Genomic DNA, 18971 nt, shown 5'->3' on the forward strand with positions numbered 1-18971 from the left:
GGCCCTGCGCGCCGCCGCCGCCGCTCCGCGGCGCTCCGCCCGCCCGGCTCGCGGCTGCGGCTGCGGGGCCGAGAGCGGCGCCGCCCCCGGCCCCCGCCCCCCGGAGCCGCGCCCCGCGCTCAGCGCCCCGGGCCGGCCCCGCGGACGCGGCGTGGCGGTGGCGGTGGCGGTGGCTGCCGGCGGCCGGAGCGCTGCGTGCGGCTGAGCCGTGTGCGCGTGTCCCCGTGCGCGATCGGCTCCCGTTGGTTGCGCCGCGGGACCGGGACAAAAATCCCCCCGAAACGCTGGGCTGGCGTGAAAGGCCCCAAAAGGGAGCGGGGCGCTCGGATGGGGCATAGCGCTCCCTTCCTACTCGCCGCCCTCTCCTTCAGAACCTGCCTGGTTCTCTGAGGGCGGCTCTCAATACCTTTTTACTCCGTAGCTCGCACCTGGAGAGCTGACTACAGCTTCCAGCAGCCATTGGGGCTCGCTTTCGTTTTCTGATTGTTTCGGATATTCCCGGATAACATTTGTCTTAAGAGCGGCTTCAGTGAACGTTGGGAGTTGTAGTCATCGGCTCTTCTGTCTCTGGGAAGAGCCTTTACCAGGGGCAGGATTTCCAGCTAATCCCAGTCCGTGGAATTGGTTCTTTATTTTGGTGGGGGAGGGTTCATGATTCGTTTATTAATGTGTTTATTTGGCTTCATGCCCCTTTAGATCTGGACATCACTTTCCTCCTTGCCACAAGAGGGGATGCTGAGGCAGAGTGCAGCAGGGTCAGCTCAGATGGTGCTCCCTCGCTTCCTCGTGGTGCTTTAATTCCAAAGCAAGTGATTGAACCAAAGTATTTTAAACACAACTTGTGCTTTTGACTTCCAGAAGCCTGCAGGAGTAAATGTCAGACTTAGAGCTTTTATTTCCAGACCCTGCTTCTATGGGGTTCGTTCTCCTATAGGCATCTCACTTAGGCTGTGTCCATCCCTGTGCAGCTGCCCCAGCACATCGGTCCCCAGCAGCTCTCTGGCTGGGACAGCTGATGGCTGATGCAGCTTTCTGGCATTGCTGGCTGCTGCCTCGTGACAGAGCCGGGACACTGGAGAGCTGCTGATTATTCACAACGAGCAGAGCATGAATTGTGGCACTGCCCATCTTCCTCCGGCCATCTGCCACCAGGAGGTGGGTTTTGTTGGGGATGTGCCCCAGGAGCCCAGGTAGGAGGACTCGTTGATAGGTGGCCCCTGTTCTGGCATTGGTGTTTTTGTGCTGCAAACGTCTGCTCTACTGAAACCCAGGGGAGTTGCAGCGTCTCGTGCCATGCTCCTGCCAGCACCTGTCCTGCAGTGATAACTGTTGGCCATCAGGACCCTGATTTCTTTTGCACTGGTGACCCAGAAGTGATTCCTCCTTTATCTCATGGCAATTCCCCAGGCACCAGTTTTTCCAGACCTTTTGTCCTTGCAATCAGCTGGGGCCTATATTGCCAAAGAAGTGGGATTTGCCATAAGGGGGGATGGCTCCAACGGCTTTTACAAGCAGCCCCTGGCCTGACGCGGGAACCAGGCTGCCACAGATTTGTTCATCACTGTTTAAACAGGAGGGAGATTAATGATTAAACTGATTGTGAGCACCTTCTGCTGGAAGTGCCTACTACAGCAAACCAAGCCTGGTGTGATTAATGAAATCCATTGTGGCCTTAGTGTTCATCTCTAATGCTTCTTTCGGTGTATAAAACAAAAAGAGATTATATCGAGATGGTTTTAATCCCTCAGACAAAGCCCAAAACAAACCCCAGAGCTGCATCTGTTTGGATGGGGAGGGAAAAATGCTGTTGCTTGATGGAGGAGATGTAAATCAGTGCTATGTATCGCAGATATGGCACTATGTCTCTGCCCATAGGCACCTGACTGCAGTTGCTGCTTCCCTTCCCCTAGATGGGCTCCGATATGTCCTTGAAGAATTACAGCCAACAAAAAAAAAGGGCTGATAATAGCACAGACCCTTTCTGGGAACCCATAAGGATGGGCTGATTCAAGTATGCAGAGAACTGAGAGCAAGTACTGGTACAAGTGCTGTAATCACATCACAGGTATGTGTGGCATCTCACCCAGGATGGGTGGCCTTCCCAGTGGAGTCAGGAAATGAGGGTGAAGATAAAATAGTGGTATGAGAGAGCAGTGTAAGGTTGTTTATGAGAGAAGTGATCGTTGTTTTCCTGCTCAGGTGAGGACCTGCAGAAGCAAGTAGCAAGAGTTAGTCTGACTTGGATAGGGATAAGGGGCACGTATGGGAACTGCTGAATCATGACATGAAGCACTTATGGAGCACCTGGGGAAAGGACCCAGTCAGCCCTGGGAGCACAGGTGAAGGCAATGCAACTGAGTGAGTGATAGGAAGGGGTTGAGCCTGGCTGTGCCTCTCTTAGACCCCACTGAAGATATGACTGCTCCTGGGGAAGGATCTCTGGTTCAAGATCTCTCCCTTGTAGGGTTTTACCACTGAGCCTGGATCTTCAGAGATGGGTGAGCACCTTTCCATTCATACTGTTCCCTCTGTTATTATACCTTCTGTACTGCCATTCTGCCGTGTTGATCTTTCTGATTGTTCTTAAGTAGTTTCCCCTTCTTGCTTTTCCCCATCTTGTGATCACCCAGCTCAGAAAATAAGCCATGAGAAGGGTTGGAGTACTCACCTAAAGGAGCCACTCAGGGCAGTTTGCTTTGTTGGATGGGTTCTGAAAGGATTGAGATGCTGAAATGGACAATCCAATTTAAGCAGCAGATATAGCCATGTGTGTTGTCCTTCCCACAGGGTCGAGGAGAGGTGAGCTCAAAGCTGTGCAAGCACTTCAAGCCCAGTGTCAAGTGCACTGTTAGAAATGGTGCCTTGAAATGAGTGCTCTGCCTTCCAGGGATTCCACTGTTGGGTCTCTCCACAAAGCAGGTGTAACAGAGGGTCTGGATCTCTCATGGCTGTGTGAGTGAAGCAGGACAGATCATTTTGAGTACATCAGAAAAGCTACAAATGCAATAAAGGCCCGAGTGCTTCCACTTGGGCTGTGAGGGCAGCAGGCAGAAATGGAGCGCTGCAGGGAGTCACCCTCTCTTATTTAGAGGAAGGAGTCTGAAAGATGTGTTACAGGAAGGCAGGTTGCTGTCCTGTGCTTTTACAGCTACCTGTGATGGGAGAGGAATTCCCATCAGCATCCTTAATCTTCCAGCTGGGGGCTGACAGTCCTGCAGGGAGGACAGCACACGCTCTCAGGTTTACTTTGCTGCTCTCTCTCATATCGGTTTGAGTGATTAATTGCTCGATTTTTCTCTTTGCTTTGCCATGTTTTCTTTCTGTCAGAAGTTTGAAGTTATTCTGGTGTTTCACATCCGTACACGCTGAGGTGCTTTCCATGTTGCTCAGCCTCCTGCTGCTGTAAGATGGGCAGCAAGAGGTGCAAGCAGGCAAGGAGAGTTTGCTCAGAGGTTGCAGTTACCCAGATGAATAATTGAAAGCAAAACGTGTCTTGCTTTCAAAGCAGTCCAGAACTGCAAAGCCAGAAATAAGAATCCTGTGCGACCTTTCTTCCTCTTTGCTTCTCTAACATCCAAAGCTGTGTGGTCTGCGTGTGCCCAGGTTCTCCCTGGTGTCAGGGATGAGAAATACAAGGTGGGAAAGTGATTGGTAGAGTCTGGCGAGGGAGAAGAGGATGGAAACTTTTGGTTTAACAGAAGGGAGAAGAAAGCTGTTCTGGGTGTTAGCCAAGCAATGTGCAGTAAAACAGAAGACCATCCTGATTCTTCCCAAGACGCCAGGTCTCCAAAGAGTTCCCAACAAGCTTGTTTCCCATGGTTTATCAACATTACGTCATTAAGAACAGAAAAAGCACTGACACCGAGGTGACTCATAACACTGAAGTTGGGAGAAAAATCTCTTGATTGCTTAAGGGTATAAAAACATGGCCTGAGTGACTCAGTACTGCCTAAGGACAGAGCTGACACCTGGCTGTGCTCACCCCGCTGCCAAGCAGTAAGGAACAAGGGATGCAAAGGGAAAAGAATAGGATAATGGATTGAACTTGTTGTGCGGCACCTATGAGCATTGTGCCAAGGCATCTATAAGTTAGGGATATAAATACATTTTGCTGTAGCTTTTAGTCACCATTTCAGGTGTGAATGTTGGAAGCATGCCATAGCCATCTCTCCAGACCAAAGCAGACAGAAGCTCTGCACACAAGTAGAGCTCTTACAGAGCTGGTGGAGTCATGCAGCCAGTATTTCAGGCCAACCTGAATTGATAGGGGTACCAGTCTGGCAGTTTGACTTGGTTTTGCTTCTGATCCCAATGGGCCAGGTGACATATGTGCCACTGTGCACCTAGGCTCCTTCTTGACTTAACTACATCTCACTGAGGCGGGGGGGGAAACTATTGTAGCAGGTGGGAAAGTTTGCTCCAGGCATACTCTGGGCAAAGAGAGAGTCCAAGTGAGATGTTCTTGCTTGCATTTCTTCGTAGGAATCCTTTAGGTCCTAACATTACCTTCAGTGGTGTTGGCTACCGTACAGTTTTGCAACCATTAAATGATTAGGTGTGACTTCATGCTTTGTTGTGGGGGGGAAAAATATTTCTTTAGGACCATCTTGTTCTGCTTCTTATGTATATGCTGTGATTTGTAGTGATTCATGAAGGAACAATGATCTTTGATCCAGCATCTTTAGACCTTAATGGAGCGTGTTGACATGGAGCAATCTTTGCTGTAACACAACCTCCTCACTCACTGTTGTGGTCAATCCTTACATGACAACGGCAGTTCTACCAGGTGTTTGTGCTTTACTGAACAACTATGTTGTTATGGAAACTGATGCTCTATACGTTACCTGAAGAGAGGCCTGATTCATTTCTTGGGACCAAGAAGTTAGCAAGAAAAAGCACTGGCTCTATGGGTCACTGGCTACTTGGTGTCAATGGCAATGCTATAGCATCTTGTGCAAGATATGACCAGGTGTCCCTCACAGCAAATGCGTGTGGCAGTGGTTGTGCCCAGCTGGAGATGAGCTGGTTCTCATGCATGTTTATGCGACCCTTGCCAGGTATGGAGATCACTGAGTGCCATGCACAGGGCTCACGAGCTCTTACAAATGTGCCCTGGCTTTGCTGTGGCAGGAAGGACGTGTCCTTTGGCCTTTGATGTTGACTTGTGGGGGAATGGAGACTGAGAGACGTTGATAATGTGATCTGAGAACCTTTAGCTCCTGTTCAATCACTTACACTTTTCAGACAGACTGAGTGTGCTGGTTTCTTACCTTAAAGTAAAGGAATGAGCAGCATTGAGGGGGGTTTGGTTTGGGGAGTTTTGTCCAAAGAAACCAACCTACCCTTCTGTCTGAATCCTCTTATTTGCTAATCCCAAGCATGGAACTTCTCAGGGCCTGAGCTGTCACCTCATTAGGAGCCAGGCAGTCCTGCCTGGGTGGAGGCAGTGCAGAAGCTCTCAGAGAAAGCTTTTGCAGCTCTCATTACCTATGAGAGGAGAAGCTTTTCGTTTCCAGAGCTGTTTCTTCAGCTCTTTTCAGCAGCATGAACTATGATAAACATGTGGGTGGAAAACCACTGAACAGAAGTAATTAAGTGGCTCCTGGTTAGCTGGAGCTCACTCTACATGGTTGAGGGAACCCGCATTAGTGTGAGTCAGGGAATGCTATTCCCCAGCATCCTTCTCCCTTTTAATACTTTCAAACTGTGTTTACTTCTCTTTCTTTTAAGCTGATTATTGAAAAGGCCATTCTGTGATTCTGTTACCTTGTATGTATCATCCTAAGGCCACAGATAAATGCCCTTTTTGGCATCAGGACACAGAGCATGGGCAGGGGTGAGATTTCTGTGTGTGTGTTCTGGTCATGGGATGATACATGGAAATATTCCTTCTTTTCATCTTGCCCATATCAGTTCAAGCTGGAAAAGTCATATATTGCTTCTTAATGTTGTATAAATACTGGATTACTTTGCAGCAATTACTAAATGCTACCTCACAAGAAATGGAGCGCTCTGTAATGAAATGGGTGTTCAGAAAGAAACCAACGCAGAAAAAGAAGAGACCTCTCCTCCCCTTGGCTCCAAAGGGCAGCTGGAAATGTCCATCTTTCCTCTGCCAGTCTGGGCATAGAGTAACTACAAGAGCTAGGAAAAGAGCTTCCAGTCAATCACTTGCTTCCCAGTCTGATAAATGGGGGTTGATTTGGGTGTTGTCATCACTCTTTCTCCAGAAATACTCCATTCATAATCTCTCCAGAAAAACACAACTCCAGTTACTGGAATCCCCTTCACTTTACCACCTTTCTGCCTCACTGAATGGAGAGTTGCCAGACTGGCATGTACCTCTCCGGGGCCTGCTGCCCACATAGCAGGTAGCACATTCCAACTTAGAACAGCAGAGTAAGAGTTTGTAAGAGTGCAGGTCAGCTTGGGCTGGCAGGAAAAGAGGTTTGTTTTCTTTGCATGTTACTGTATGAGAACATTTTTACAATGAAATGAAGCTCGGTGTGAGTAATTTCCATTTTAAGCTCATATTTATGTGCAAGATTGCAAGAGGGGAAAAAGTGTTGCCAAATAATAGCTGAGACGTATCATTGAATTATGGATATTGGTTTCTGTTTAATTACTTGCAGACTGCACCATCCTTCTGGAAAGTGAACTGCAGGATTTCCCGTAGCACCGTTCAGCTCCCCTGCATCTGGCAAATGTCATTCTTTGGGATCAAAAAGGAAACTATTTTCCATCATTTCCACTGCTCAAAAGAAAAGGAGGAGAAAAAAAACCATCTTTTCTCCCTATGTGATACTTTGCATCACTAAGAGGAGCATAACTTTGAAAGCTTTCTCATTTTTCTGCTCTACTGTTAGTGCAGGAACTCTGCAAAACCCTGCGCTAATCCAGAGGCCACTGCCTTATAGTGGCATTAAAAATGAATTAATAGGGATGCTGTGAGTGCTTTAGGATCTGTTCGTCTCACCTGTGTGCTGCAGCAGTCAGGGGAGCACACTTCAGCATGTGAGGCCAGCAGGACTGAAGTCCCCTTGGCCTGTGTAGTCTGGGAAGTTGCGTCATTGTGCACGGGGGGATGTCATAGCTCCATCCAAATGTGCCAGTATGACACACTCACACACACTCAAACACACTCATGCTGCCACCAGACTTTTCTGCAAGCTACATTTCATCATTTTTTGAGATGGACTCCTCGGGGTGAAGGAAGGAAAAGCTGTAAGCACAGCTGAAGTCCCAGGTGTGTGATGCTGACGGCATTAAAAGAGCTGAATGGAACATGAGCTTGAGAGGGGGCTGCAGATTGGAAGAGCTTGAGATCAAAACATAAGAGGAATGGAAAACATGAAAGAGATCAGCCTTGCATGCAAAAAAAAAAAAAAAGGAGAGGGGAAGGAAAGTAACCACATTACAATAGCTTTATTGGTCATTTATTAAACTGCGAGATAAATCACGCTTGTAATTTAAAAGAAGCATTTCTGTATTCTTGCTGGGATGACCAAGTTCACACTAGCTGTAAACGTGTTAGGACAGACAAATCAAAGCGCTCGAATGCTGTGAGGCACTCTCATCAGACCGTAATGCCTTTCTGAAGCAGTAATTCAATGATTGATCAGAGGAGATCTAATTAGCTAACCACACTGAGAGAGAAACAGCACCACGAAGAAAGCGGTGATGCTCTGGGTTGATGGATCTTTGCTCTCCTGCATGGTGGGGGTGTTTGATGGAAAAGGCAAAGCTTCATTCAATAGATGACCTAAAAATAAACCCAAAGATTAAAAGTTTCCTTTGTCTTTCTGCCCTGCCTTTCCCATATTATTGCTCTGCATAGTCAGAGATGTTTTAGGGAGTGCGTAGACCCTATTTGTCACCGACATATTCAGCATTTTATTAATTGCTTTAATCTAATAATCACCCACGCACAAGCCATATGGGGGTGAAATTCAGGTAGGAATGTTACCTCAATAAAGTACCTTCTATTCTTGTTTCTCATTTTAAATCTTTTCCTGTCTGCAAAGGCTGAGTGAGCTCAGTCACATTAGAAACGACACCCATGAACATGTCGTACAGCTTTGATCTGAGCTCACAGCCCACCTCTCCCGTGGGGTATGTGGCTGCAGTGTGACAAAGGGGAGAAGTGATGAATGTGAGGCCAAATATTGCTCAGTGGGGTTGATGAGCACTCTGGTGCTGTTGTAAAAGGATGCTGAGATCAGGCATGTGTTTTGCTCGCTTGACAGCCTTTAAGGTTATATGCAGAGACTCTGGTGTCTACCTACAGTAACTTGGGCTCTCCATCAGAGCCTGGTTTGGCTGAGTGTTCTTTTGTATGTCTTGTGCTTTGGAGTGTGGTTGTCCCCCTCCTGGAGATCAGGTTGGTTTCTAAAGCTTCCAGTATGTTGTGTGGTGTATGGGAAATTGGTAATCACAGCCTGAACCTCTGATTAATCAGCTGAGGCAAGTGTTGGGTCAGCTGTGGGAGCACAGGTGAGAGTAATTTAGCTGTGCTCCCAAAAGGGGAGGAGCTTGACTCCACCTCCTCTAGACCTCATTTAAGGGCTGACCACCACCAAGGCAGCATCTCTTGGAGATCATTCTTTGGTGGAGATTGCCTCAGTGGTTCCCAGCAGACTGACAGCTTCCATATTGGTGAGTTTTTCCTGTAAATAACCTTTTGGGTATTTACAACTACCATCTTTTCATTATTGTTACCGTACATGTGGCAAGATGTTTAGAACCAGATGAAGTCGGTCTTGTTGGTAAGGAGGTAAAGAGGCTTCAAAAGTCTTGTGAAGAGTCAGATATAGCCCTACAAGAATTTCATTAATTTTTATATTTCCCCTCACTGCTTTGATTGAAGGACATTGCAGAGAGTAATACGTACCATCTCCCAGATTTTATGTTTAAGTGAACAAACTTCAGCCAGAAAAAGGCCAAAATAGGGTGAGGCAACTGCTTCCTAAAGTGCTGCTTGAACTCTCCTACCAAATAAGCCCATGGGACTCACCCACACCACGCAGTCTGACACAGAGCTATCAATCCTTGCTACTTCTTGGGTCAGTTTTGTGCTACTTGTTGTGAGTGATAGGTAAGATACAGGCTGTACTGACCTTACTCCGTTTTTTTATTCACAAGAGTAACCTATATACAAATAACAGAAGTATTTATGCCTTTGCCCTTGAAGTGTTTTTGTTTGTTCAGTGTTTTGGAAGTTGCTCTGAGGGGAAAAAGAAGATGCTTCCATATAAAATGATATGTTCACAGAGCTTGTGAAATACTGCGCTATCCATTGGAGCGTACCAGCATCCTTCTGTGCAGAAACCTCCGTAGAACCTCGCTGTGGTTCTGGTAAGAGCAGGTTACTGTGACTTTTAATTGCCTCTGCACACAGGTTACCCTTGGTTGCTTCCCCTTTTTCTCTTGATGGTTTACTAGCTCAATGAGGTGAAGTGCTATAGCCATCAGAATGTGGGCAATCATTCAGCTGCACAGTGGGTAAGTTACCCCAGCAGATTATTTCCAGCTAATGGGGGGAAAGCTTGAGATTGGAAGAGGTTATTTATGGGAGTCATTTGTTTAGGTGCTATGGCGTTGGTCCTTAAAGTTGACAAGAGAATCTGTAATAATGGAATCTGTGGAGAAATGTCTGCCTCTGAGCTTCAATTAATGCTTCATTTAAAAAGCTGCAGTTTTATTTGTATTTGCAGGAAATTAAACCAAAGGTGTCTGATATACTGGTGTAAAATCATAGAATCACCAGGGTTGGAAAAGACCTCCAAGATCACCCAGTCTGACCATCCTCCTACCACCAGTACTTCCCCAGGAAGCCACATCCCTAAGTACAACATCTCAACATCCCTTGAGCACCTCCAGGTAGAGTGGCTCCATCACCTCCATGGGCAGCCTGGCCCAGCACCTGGCCTCTCTTTCAAAGAAGAAATTTCTCCCAGTAAGTATATGGATATTCCTATTATGCTGCTATTCAACTCTGCCTGGTTTCTGCTGCCATTGGTTTTCTGTATCAGCTGGTACTCCGCTAAACTCTTCCCATACCTCAGTACTTTGGAGCATAAGTGTCTTTTGGAAGGGTAAGAGAATGTTGGCAAAGTAATCGTGTTTGTAAAACAGAAACATCGTGTTCCTCTTTATTTACAGTTACTGAAGTGGAAATGGATCTATTGCTTGCGTTTCCCTGAAGTTAGATACCCCTCATTCAGACACCTGAAGAGCCGTTATCAACGCCACAGTTTTTGTTTTGCTTTGTCTGTGGGAGGGGAAATGTCCTTTATTGGCCTATCTCAGAAACAGCATCTCATTAGCTGGGAACTGATTCAGGATTCTTTTAATTCCACGTATCATTAAGGCATATATGGCACTTCCAGGGAAAATCAAACCACGCGGAAGCAATGAAGACTGGCAGTTACGTCTGATCAACAGTAATAATCTGGTGTCCAGGGAAAAAACAACGACGAGTTTTTCTTCCAAACTCCATCAACAGGTAACAAAATGGCAGTATTGCATTGTTGACCTGTTAGAAAATTACCAACAGGTTTTTTGTTGGATGAGGGGGAGGTGAAAAGGCAGGCAGCGGTAAGGACTTGCAGCAGATTCGGATTCTTTATTTTGTGTGACCCGATTTAACAAGCTTCCTCTGTTGAAATATCACAGTCTATGTTGGGAATTATGTCAGGAAGCACAATATGTGCAGTGTGGGTGAGTGAGCTTGCATAAACTGTCAATGAAGATCAATTATAGGGATTATTGAATTACACATTAGATAAGTAGCAGATGACTTTTTGCATGCAAGCGCGGTGTTAGCTATTTTTGTCTACATGAAAATATAGCCGTGCAGGCAGTGAGAATTTGTCACCAAGCACCACAAGCTGCCCAGGTTCATTGATTGCTTTTTACAACTGAAGTCCTGTGGTTCTGGTGCAAAGTACCGTGCAAATGGTGTGAGAGAGCATCCATCTACCAACAGTTTATGGGCAGCTTGGGCAGAGTCCTGACAAGAGAGTTGGCAGGGAAGAAAAATGTTATTTAGAGGCTGCCGTTTTCTGATCTGCTGGGACTCCTGACTCGGTGTGCCTTCCTATTCACACCATGGCTGGGTGTTGGACAGGAGGGTGCATGAAGCTGGCTTTTTATGCCACTCACGATTTACAACTATCGTGCTTATTTTAAGTTTTTGAAGGTCTGGATGGTGTTTTTGCCCAGGAGGTGGGAAGACAGGCTGAGGAGCAGCCATCCTTTAGCACTCACGTGGTGGCTGTTGTTGGCACTGCTAGCATTGCTGTGGCTGTGCCTCCTCATTGAGGAATCCCAGCTTGGGGAAGCAGAGGAGCAGTAGGATTATTGACACTAACTAGGAGATGGATCATCCTTTGTTGCTGGCATACTAAGAGGCATCCCAGTGAAACCCAGGAGAGTACTGAGCAGACAAAGGACAAATGGTCCATACAGTCGGCATGAAAACACCTTTTTATTCAAGCATCTTGTATTCTAAAACCTTCATCTCCGAATACTTGTTTTCATAGTGGACTGAGTTGATGCAGAACTCAGCCTTCCCCACTGCTTTCCCTGCTGTCTTATGGAGGATTTTAAGTAGCAGCCTGTGGTCAGCACTGGGAGGTTTGTTAGCAAATCAGTGTTCTTCAGTCTAGAATGTTTTGTCATTTTTATTTGTCATGTTGAGGTTGGCTGTTGGGCTTTTATCTCACAGTTGTTGGATATGAAATGCTGACTGATTTCTATTTCATGTTTGTAAGGTTTAATGAGCCCAACAAATCTGCACTTCTGTCCTTGTTCCTAAGAAAGTAATTGTTATGAGCTGTTTCACCCTCTGGTACAACCCATAAATGTGCCTTCTGATCCATTTCAAAGCTCAGAGGATCAATGCCTGAGAACTTTTCATTGCTCTGAGGAAAACTGGATGGCTGAGTGATGGGAAGAGCAGAAGGTGGAACATATCCTAGCTTTATACTTATGCCATTTTTTCAATTACAGAAGAATCTGAAACACAAGCATAGAAACACCTTTCAATAAACACTGATTTTTAAGACCTAAGGAAGGAAGTCCATCTGCAGTACTTTAAGAAAAGTAGTTCCAATCCTTTTCTATTACAAGAAACATTCATTCCACAGGAACCGTTCTTTCATCTGGAGTTCCCATTCTTCTTTCAAAGCTGGTGTTTTAATATTCATCCATCTGTGAAGAATGGCAAAATGCAGCTTCTTGGAAGGCTGTGAATACTGCAGCACTGCAACAGCTCCCGCCATTTATTCATTTTTTTCCTCTCCATTTGGTCTTGTAGCCAAACAGCAGAAGAAAGATAAAAGTGTAAGAAAACAACATGAGCCAGGCCAACAGCAACCTGACCTGCAGCACAGCCAGCAATTGCCAATTGATCCCTATTTGAGCATTAAGTTGCCTCGCTCTTTGTCGCTGCTTTCTTTTCATCCCTTGTCATCGCAATTCTTATAATGGAAAGCTGCTTAAAAATCAGAATTCCACAATAGTTACTGTAAAATATTTTTTGGCCTTCAAGCAAACAGTACAGAACTAATTCTAGAAGAATTAAATAAAGTAACATGTAGGCTGCCATGGCTGATTTCTCCAAGGCAGGAATGAACACACCCACTCAGAGCAAGAACATCTGAAATCTGTAAAGTACCAAAATCGTGATTCCAAATTAAAAAATAGACAGGCAATCAGAACTGGATTCCTTTCAGTCTTACCTGGAAGAGTCCTTCCACATTAAGGCTGTCACTGACGCATCTGATGCTTCTATTTTCACTCTGAACTACTGCTGCTGTTGTTCACGTCTGCCACCATCCTGCACAGCTGCTGTGCACAGGTTGTTGTTTGCTGCAAGAGTTGGGAGTAAGTCTGTAAAAGATAAAAATCAGAACCTCTTTTAAGTTCATTTACATGAATAAGTCAAGTCTATTCTTACATCTTAACTTAATTCACCGCAGTCAATAACAAAGCACTTCAGAAGGACTCACGTAACTTCAGCAGGTTTACTTAAAAAGAATATTAATCTATGTTAATGCTTAATTTTGATGCTTCAGTCTGAAGGTACTTGTTATACTAGAGGTAGAAGTGAGTAGTTTTGTCTTGCTTTTACATAACAGGCCTTGGAACTCCTCACATGTGTTCCGCAAGGCTCCAAGCAGTAGCCAGACCCACCCTCTCCAAAATCACAGGGGGGCAGCAATACGAGTCACTTCCAATGCCACCTCCCTGACTCCTAAATTAATTCTCATTCTTCCACCTTTCTGGAAGTCAGCCACAATGTTTTATGGGGACACATGGCTCTGCTGCTCATCAGGGTCGGCTGTGGTGATGTCTGCCTGGCACACCTCTGTTTCTGGATGTTTTCAGTGATAGAGATCAACTAAGGAAGAGCCCGCTAATGAAATTAAGGCAGAATTTTGGGGGTACTGTCCCTTGATGGAGGTCAGAGTTCCAGTCTCCGAATACAGCACGTGGACTGCATTGAGTCACAACTTCTCTCAACACAATTCAGGACCATAGAAAGGCGAGGAATGCCACGTTTCTCAATGGAAGCACAGCACATGGCACTGAAGCATTTATCACCATCCCACCAGCAGGTAGGTTATTCCTCTGGTGTCTTTCGTGTGCATTTGCTGATTTAGAGCAAGGAAAAATCCTCCTTCGAACCACTAGAATTCGTTTGTCTTAGGACCAACTTAAGACTAAATTACCCATCATTTTTAATTGTGCTCTCAACTGAATTTCATACTTTCACAATAAAGACAGTTCGTATTTTCCTTTGGAGTCTGGGTAAGAGATAAGTTGGCACGGCCACTGTGTGTGCAATTACTGTATTTAAGTTCCAGAGTAACTGAGTATTCCATTCTATGCAACCTCCAGATGATGAACTGTACCTGTACCGTTTGAGGCTTTATCTTCTAGAAGAGTCCAGTATTATCTTATTTTCCATGTCACTGAAGGCATGTGAGCGGTTCTTTAGCCACATTTAAAACAAAACAGCAGTTGATTGTAATTGCTGGGACGCTTTGTCAGTTTTGCTTTAATTCAGACCCCGCCACTCGTTGCTCTGCAACACACAATTCCCGTTACGCCACGACAAATTGAGTTTCCAGCTCTTGCAGAGGGTGCTAATGAGAGCACATCAATATTCACGGGTCTTGGCAGATCGTGAGGTTTAATAAATCGCTTTCCATGAAATGATTCTCTTTTTAAAGCAGGGGTGTTCCCGTAATAGCACAAAGGAAGCCTGAGGGATGACAAGGATCATTTGCTTTTCACCGCACCTAGAAATTAATGAATTATTTACCTGCTAAGTAATGATATACTTGTTTTATGACATCTATATGCATATAAGTATATAAAGAATGTGGAGGACAAATTATGAGAAAGAAAAAGCTTAATTTCATGTGGCTGCTCCAAAAGTGATGCCTCCTATTTTATGCTGTCAGCCCACAATATCAGAGGCAGACGTTGGTGGTACAGCAGTAGAGGCTGAATCTTCCCACCAGCACCCCATTGCATTCTGTTGCTGTGTGGCAGATGGCAGCAGAGGGGCAGTATGTAAAAATGGTGTCTGACATGGAGGTGTGTATGAAGCAAAGGCAAGGAACTGAGATTCTCCATGTGAGAAAAGCACCCACTGACATTCACTGATGCTTGCTGAACGCTGATGGAGATCTAGCAGTGGATGTGAGCACAGCGAGGTGGTGGGGGTGCATTTCAGTGGTGACAGTTGGTCATGTCCATTGGTGCATGTTTTTATAAGCACAGCTCATAGGCTCTTTGTCATTGCTGGTGTAAATATACAGCTAATGGCAGTGACAGCTGAAAAACTGTTTTGCAGCTGAGAATTTGTCTTATCAAATAGTGTTATTGTGCTTTTTGTTTTTGTAGCTCCTACGGAAATAAACAGGAGGCATTACTTTCAGAGCAACCTACATACAAAGTGTTCTTTTCTCTATGAACACGAGACTGTTTTGACTTTACAGAGCGATTCAGCACAGGGCTGTAATGTCGGGAGAGCCTGGTGATGTGGACAATCACTGAATTTTGTTTGGAGGATTGGGTGTGAAGAGCACCATGGGTACCTGTTTGCCTTTGATTAAATAGTTAAGAATATAGATGATGGCTATCTAATAGGAAGACTACTGTGTTTATTTAAAACATTATTTTAATGGATTCTACTTGTGTGAATATAAAGAAAGCTAAAACATTGTATTAAAAAAGTAATGAAGATAAATGTAGATAATACGTTTGCTAATACAAACAAAAAAGGCCTTCACTGTTTCATTCAGAATAACCTTGAAGGATATTATCAGATGTACCTCGCTATCTAATTTCTAGTGGAAGTGTAGGGAAGAAGCACCAAGAAAACCATACAGGCGCCCTGATGTTTCATTTCCTTTCTGCTTATCCTAGGAGAATAACTGCAGAGTGGTCTTCTCCCAGAAATTACCAGGAGGAAATTAAAAGTACTGCAGAGGAAAGAATGCTATTGCTTTCCTGGTGTTTCTCTTTGCCTTCCTAGCTTTCTTTGGAGAGGAAGCTACTTGCCCCTTCCTGCTGCTCTAAAGATGAAGGTCCTTAAGAATGCTGCTGCTGTACATGCAGAAGTTCACAGCCAGATGGTGTTACAAAGGGATTTGGCACTCTCTCTATCCATTACAATATGGTTACGTTAGTTTGGATGAGAATGAGCCTCAGGTTCTCGGTGAGAAGTTAGCATACTTGCTTGTCTGATCTTCTGCTTTTCTATATGTGTAATACAGTCACCTTGGCATGCTATACAACAGCACGAGGGAGGAAAAATTTGGCCAAGGGATTAAAGGGAAATCCCTACTTTTATTAAAGAACTAAAAGCCAAACAGATGGTAACCAGTTCAATGCGTGGTGAGACGCTGAAACGCGTTGAGCACCACAGTGGGACCTGATTAGCAAACATCATAGAGCTGTTCACTGTTTTTGGATGACCTATTCACTTAATTGTAGGGAATTACCCCTTGCTTTGTACAATTGCAGGTTTCCTCACGAACCTTTAAGTGAGGATCAGCTTTATTAAGGACAATATTATTGAGGAGAACTAAGTTATAAATATGAAGCTTGTAGCAACCAAACATACTTTAATAGAACCTGGGCAGTGGAGAGAAGACTTATCCAGCAGGCTGGATTAGTCTTTTAGCCAAGCAGGGCTGTGCAAATTATTTGGCTGGTCTAACAAATACAGGCTTTTGTGTGGGACACCCAGAGGTAGCATTTCTCACTGCAGAAGGGGAAGGGCAGCCCAATGAGGATGAGGTAAATGATTTAATGACCCATCTCCTCAGCCAGGTTGTGGATTGGTGTTCTATGCCAGCCTGCAGGGATGAGAAGAGAATCAGCCACACTTTGTAACTTGAACACAACATAGAAATGATCTCGGCTTTGTTGCTTCCCCCATTTGCTAAATCTAAACTGATGAACAGACACAGTAATTTCCTAGGTGGCGTTAGAAATAGTGCAGGTGTTTATCAGTGATTTTGGCAGTTACAACACATGGCATTTGTGTACAAGGTAGGTTGGAGAAGAGGAAAGTCGAAGAAGTGCCAAGTTCTCCTCTATGGTTGGATGGCAGACAGCTGAGACTTGACTAAAATCTTCAGACAAGATGGAGGCCCAAAGATCAATGTGGTATTTTACTCAAATGCATTAGCATGAAAACTCAACGGTGCATGAAAAGGAAGCTCTTTGGTGCACTTATGTTTCCGAGCTGATCACTCTTATGCTTTGCAGTTGTGGATGGGATGCAGGCAGTGACAGTGACCTGAGCAGAATCCAAAGAGCACATTGGCAAGGGAGGCGGTGGACAGTAAATTAGGTTTTAAAAGCTCTTTCAGGCTTAATAACTTGAAATGAGCCCAAATATGTAACTTTGAGATGAGAAATACCTTAAAAGCGTAATTGTTCCAGAGATAGAGTGGAAGAGGTAGGATGGAGCACACGTCTGTAAGAAATGACTTGCATAATCAAGCCATTGGTCCATGGCTAAATGTCAAACCGGTATAACTAAGATGATTGTTGCAGAGTAAGGCTTGTCAAGTCACTATACAGCAACACGATGACCTGAAAGGGACACTATCATTTCAATTGCTATTACCAGCTTAAATGCTGCCCAGACACTGTATAACAAGGAGCGCTTTGCAACGGCATCATGTTTTGTGTAACCATGCAATGTATGTGTGCATACAGGACCAGTTACATGCAGTGTATGTGTGCATACAGGACCAGTTACATGCAATGTATGTGTGCATACCGGTTCATGCTGCTGCTCTCCACTGCCATCACTGCTGCTGCTCTGCTGCTACACAAGGTCATGCTGCATTCCACCCAGCATTCTGATGGATGGCACGTAGAGGAGGCCGAGCTGGCGCTGCTCCACTTGAAAGCTAATTATCCTATACACGACTCAAACGGCCACACGGCACTGAAAGGACAGAGAGGTCAAACGAACATTTTAAACCACTGACTTGTGGAATCAAACTCTATAATCCAGAGATAGGTTATAAAGCAGGTATGTTTATTCCAGCGTAGCGCAGTGCCGGGTGCAAGGGGGATAGCTCCTCCAAACTTGCACACCGTAAGGAGAAAAGTGTGTTACACATATAGGTCCAGCTAATACATAATCAATAGTCACCTCCTCAGTTTGATTACATATTCATTACATTCCCTATGGCCCCATTCCTCACAACCCCATTCCCTCATTCCCCCTGACCCCATTCCCTGTGACCCTTGCCGTTGTTTTGGGGTGAAATTCTTCTTCTGTTTTCTTCTTGGTGTTATCTGCTGGTATCGTTCTCCCATGTCAGCATCATCTTGCCCGGGGGTATCTAATCCTTCTTCTTGTCAGAGGTCTCCGGACAATTTCTTCTTATCTTTATTGCCCTCTTCTCTGGTTTTATTTTGACTAAGTGTCTGTAATTCCCCCTATCCCTGCACTTTTAAATGTAAACTATCTGCAGTTACCCTTTGTCTTGGTTTCTGTGAAGTTCCCCTTTCCCAAAGTGTTACCTTGCCTCCATTTTGGGGCTTTGCTCACTCTTCACCACAACATTAAAAGCTGCTATAAAACGTTTCTATTTCCCCTCTGGCAGCACAGGGCGGTTCAATACTGCCAGCCTATGGCTGAACCGGCTCCAGCCCCGGCTATTATTACAGAATGACTCATTGCAACGGTCTGAGAGAAGAATCACAGAATGACCCGGGTTGGAAGGGACCTCAAGGATCATGTAGTTCCAACCCCCTGCCTGGCAGGGCCACCAAACATACACCTGTACTAGATCAGGTTGCCCAGGGCCCCGTCCAACCTGGTCTTGAACACCTCCAAGGACGGGGCATCCACAACCTCCCTGGGCAGCCTGTTCCAGGGCCTAACCACTCTCCTAGTGAAGAACTTCCCCTAACATCCAACCTAAATCTTCCCTCTTTTAACTTAAAAACCATTTCCCCGTGTCCTGCTATTGTCAGCCCTTTCCAAGAGTTTACTCCCCTCCTGGGAGTAAGTTCCCTTCAGGTATTGAAAGGCTGCAATAAGCAGCACATAAGGCAGGTGTGCACGGCGCTGCCCCAGTGCTGCGGTTGTTCGCCCCTCCGGGCCCTGAGGAGCGCTACGAACCACCTCTGTGGCGGGAAGGGGAGCAGCCCCTTATGGCCGTTACCGGCTGCGCCTCTGAGTAGGCCGCATCCCCTCAGGGCCGCACTTCCGCCGCACCGCGCCTCCCGATTGGCTGAGGGGAGGGCGCGCCGCCGGAAGGGATGATGACGAGGACACGCCCCCGCCGCGTTCAAACCTGGATGGCGGTAAAGTTGAGGCGCCCGGTGAGGGGGCGCGCGGCGGCATTGAGGGCGGCGGGTCTGTGAGGAGCAAACAGCGCTGTGCCCTTCCACTTCACTCACAGCGCCTCTCCTTCTTT

At 45.7% G+C, this 18971-nt stretch overlaps 1 protein-coding gene and 2 long non-coding RNA genes across 16 annotated transcripts in view; 2 read left to right on the plus strand and 1 right to left on the minus strand.

Moving 5' to 3' along the window:
- Positions 1 to 8636: 8636 nt before the first annotated feature.
- On the plus strand, positions 8637 to 11992 carry LOC107321510. The gene is made up of 3 exons (XR_004309012.1): positions 8637 to 9354; positions 9714 to 10504; positions 11890 to 11992. It is a non-coding gene; the product is annotated as an uncharacterized LOC107321510 (long non-coding RNA).
- On the minus strand, positions 11471 to 18779 carry LOC107321509. Of its 3 annotated transcripts, XR_004309011.1 has the most exons (5): positions 18717 to 18779; positions 17315 to 17485; positions 13920 to 14309; positions 12744 to 12894; positions 11471 to 12312 (listed from the first exon to the last, which is right to left on the minus strand). It is a non-coding gene; the product is annotated as an uncharacterized LOC107321509 (long non-coding RNA). The 3 variants fall into 3 exon arrangements; XR_004309010.1 differs by lacking the exon at positions 13920 to 14309 and having other exon boundaries at positions 18717 to 18771; XR_001558577.2 differs by lacking the exons at positions 13920 to 14309; positions 18717 to 18779 and adding an exon at positions 18070 to 18334.
- Positions 18780 to 18799: 20 nt separating this feature from the next.
- Positions 18800 to 18971, plus strand: part of CIT (citron rho-interacting serine/threonine kinase) — a 70237-nt gene continuing 70065 nt past the window's right edge. For 11 of the 12 annotated variants that reach the window (XM_015878245.2, XM_015878249.2, XM_015878250.2 and 8 more), the window contains exon 1: positions 18814 to 18876. The gene's annotated coding sequence lies outside the window, so the exon portion shown is untranslated. Of the gene's footprint in view, positions 18877 to 18971 lie in introns of all 12 variants that reach the window. The other variant, XM_015878246.2, reaches the window with a different exon arrangement.

The sequence above is a fragment of the Coturnix japonica genome, chromosome 15 (assembly GCF_001577835.2).
Source record: "Coturnix japonica isolate 7356 chromosome 15, Coturnix japonica 2.1, whole genome shotgun sequence".
In the NCBI taxonomy this organism is placed as follows: Eukaryota; Metazoa; Chordata; class Aves; order Galliformes; family Phasianidae; genus Coturnix; species Coturnix japonica.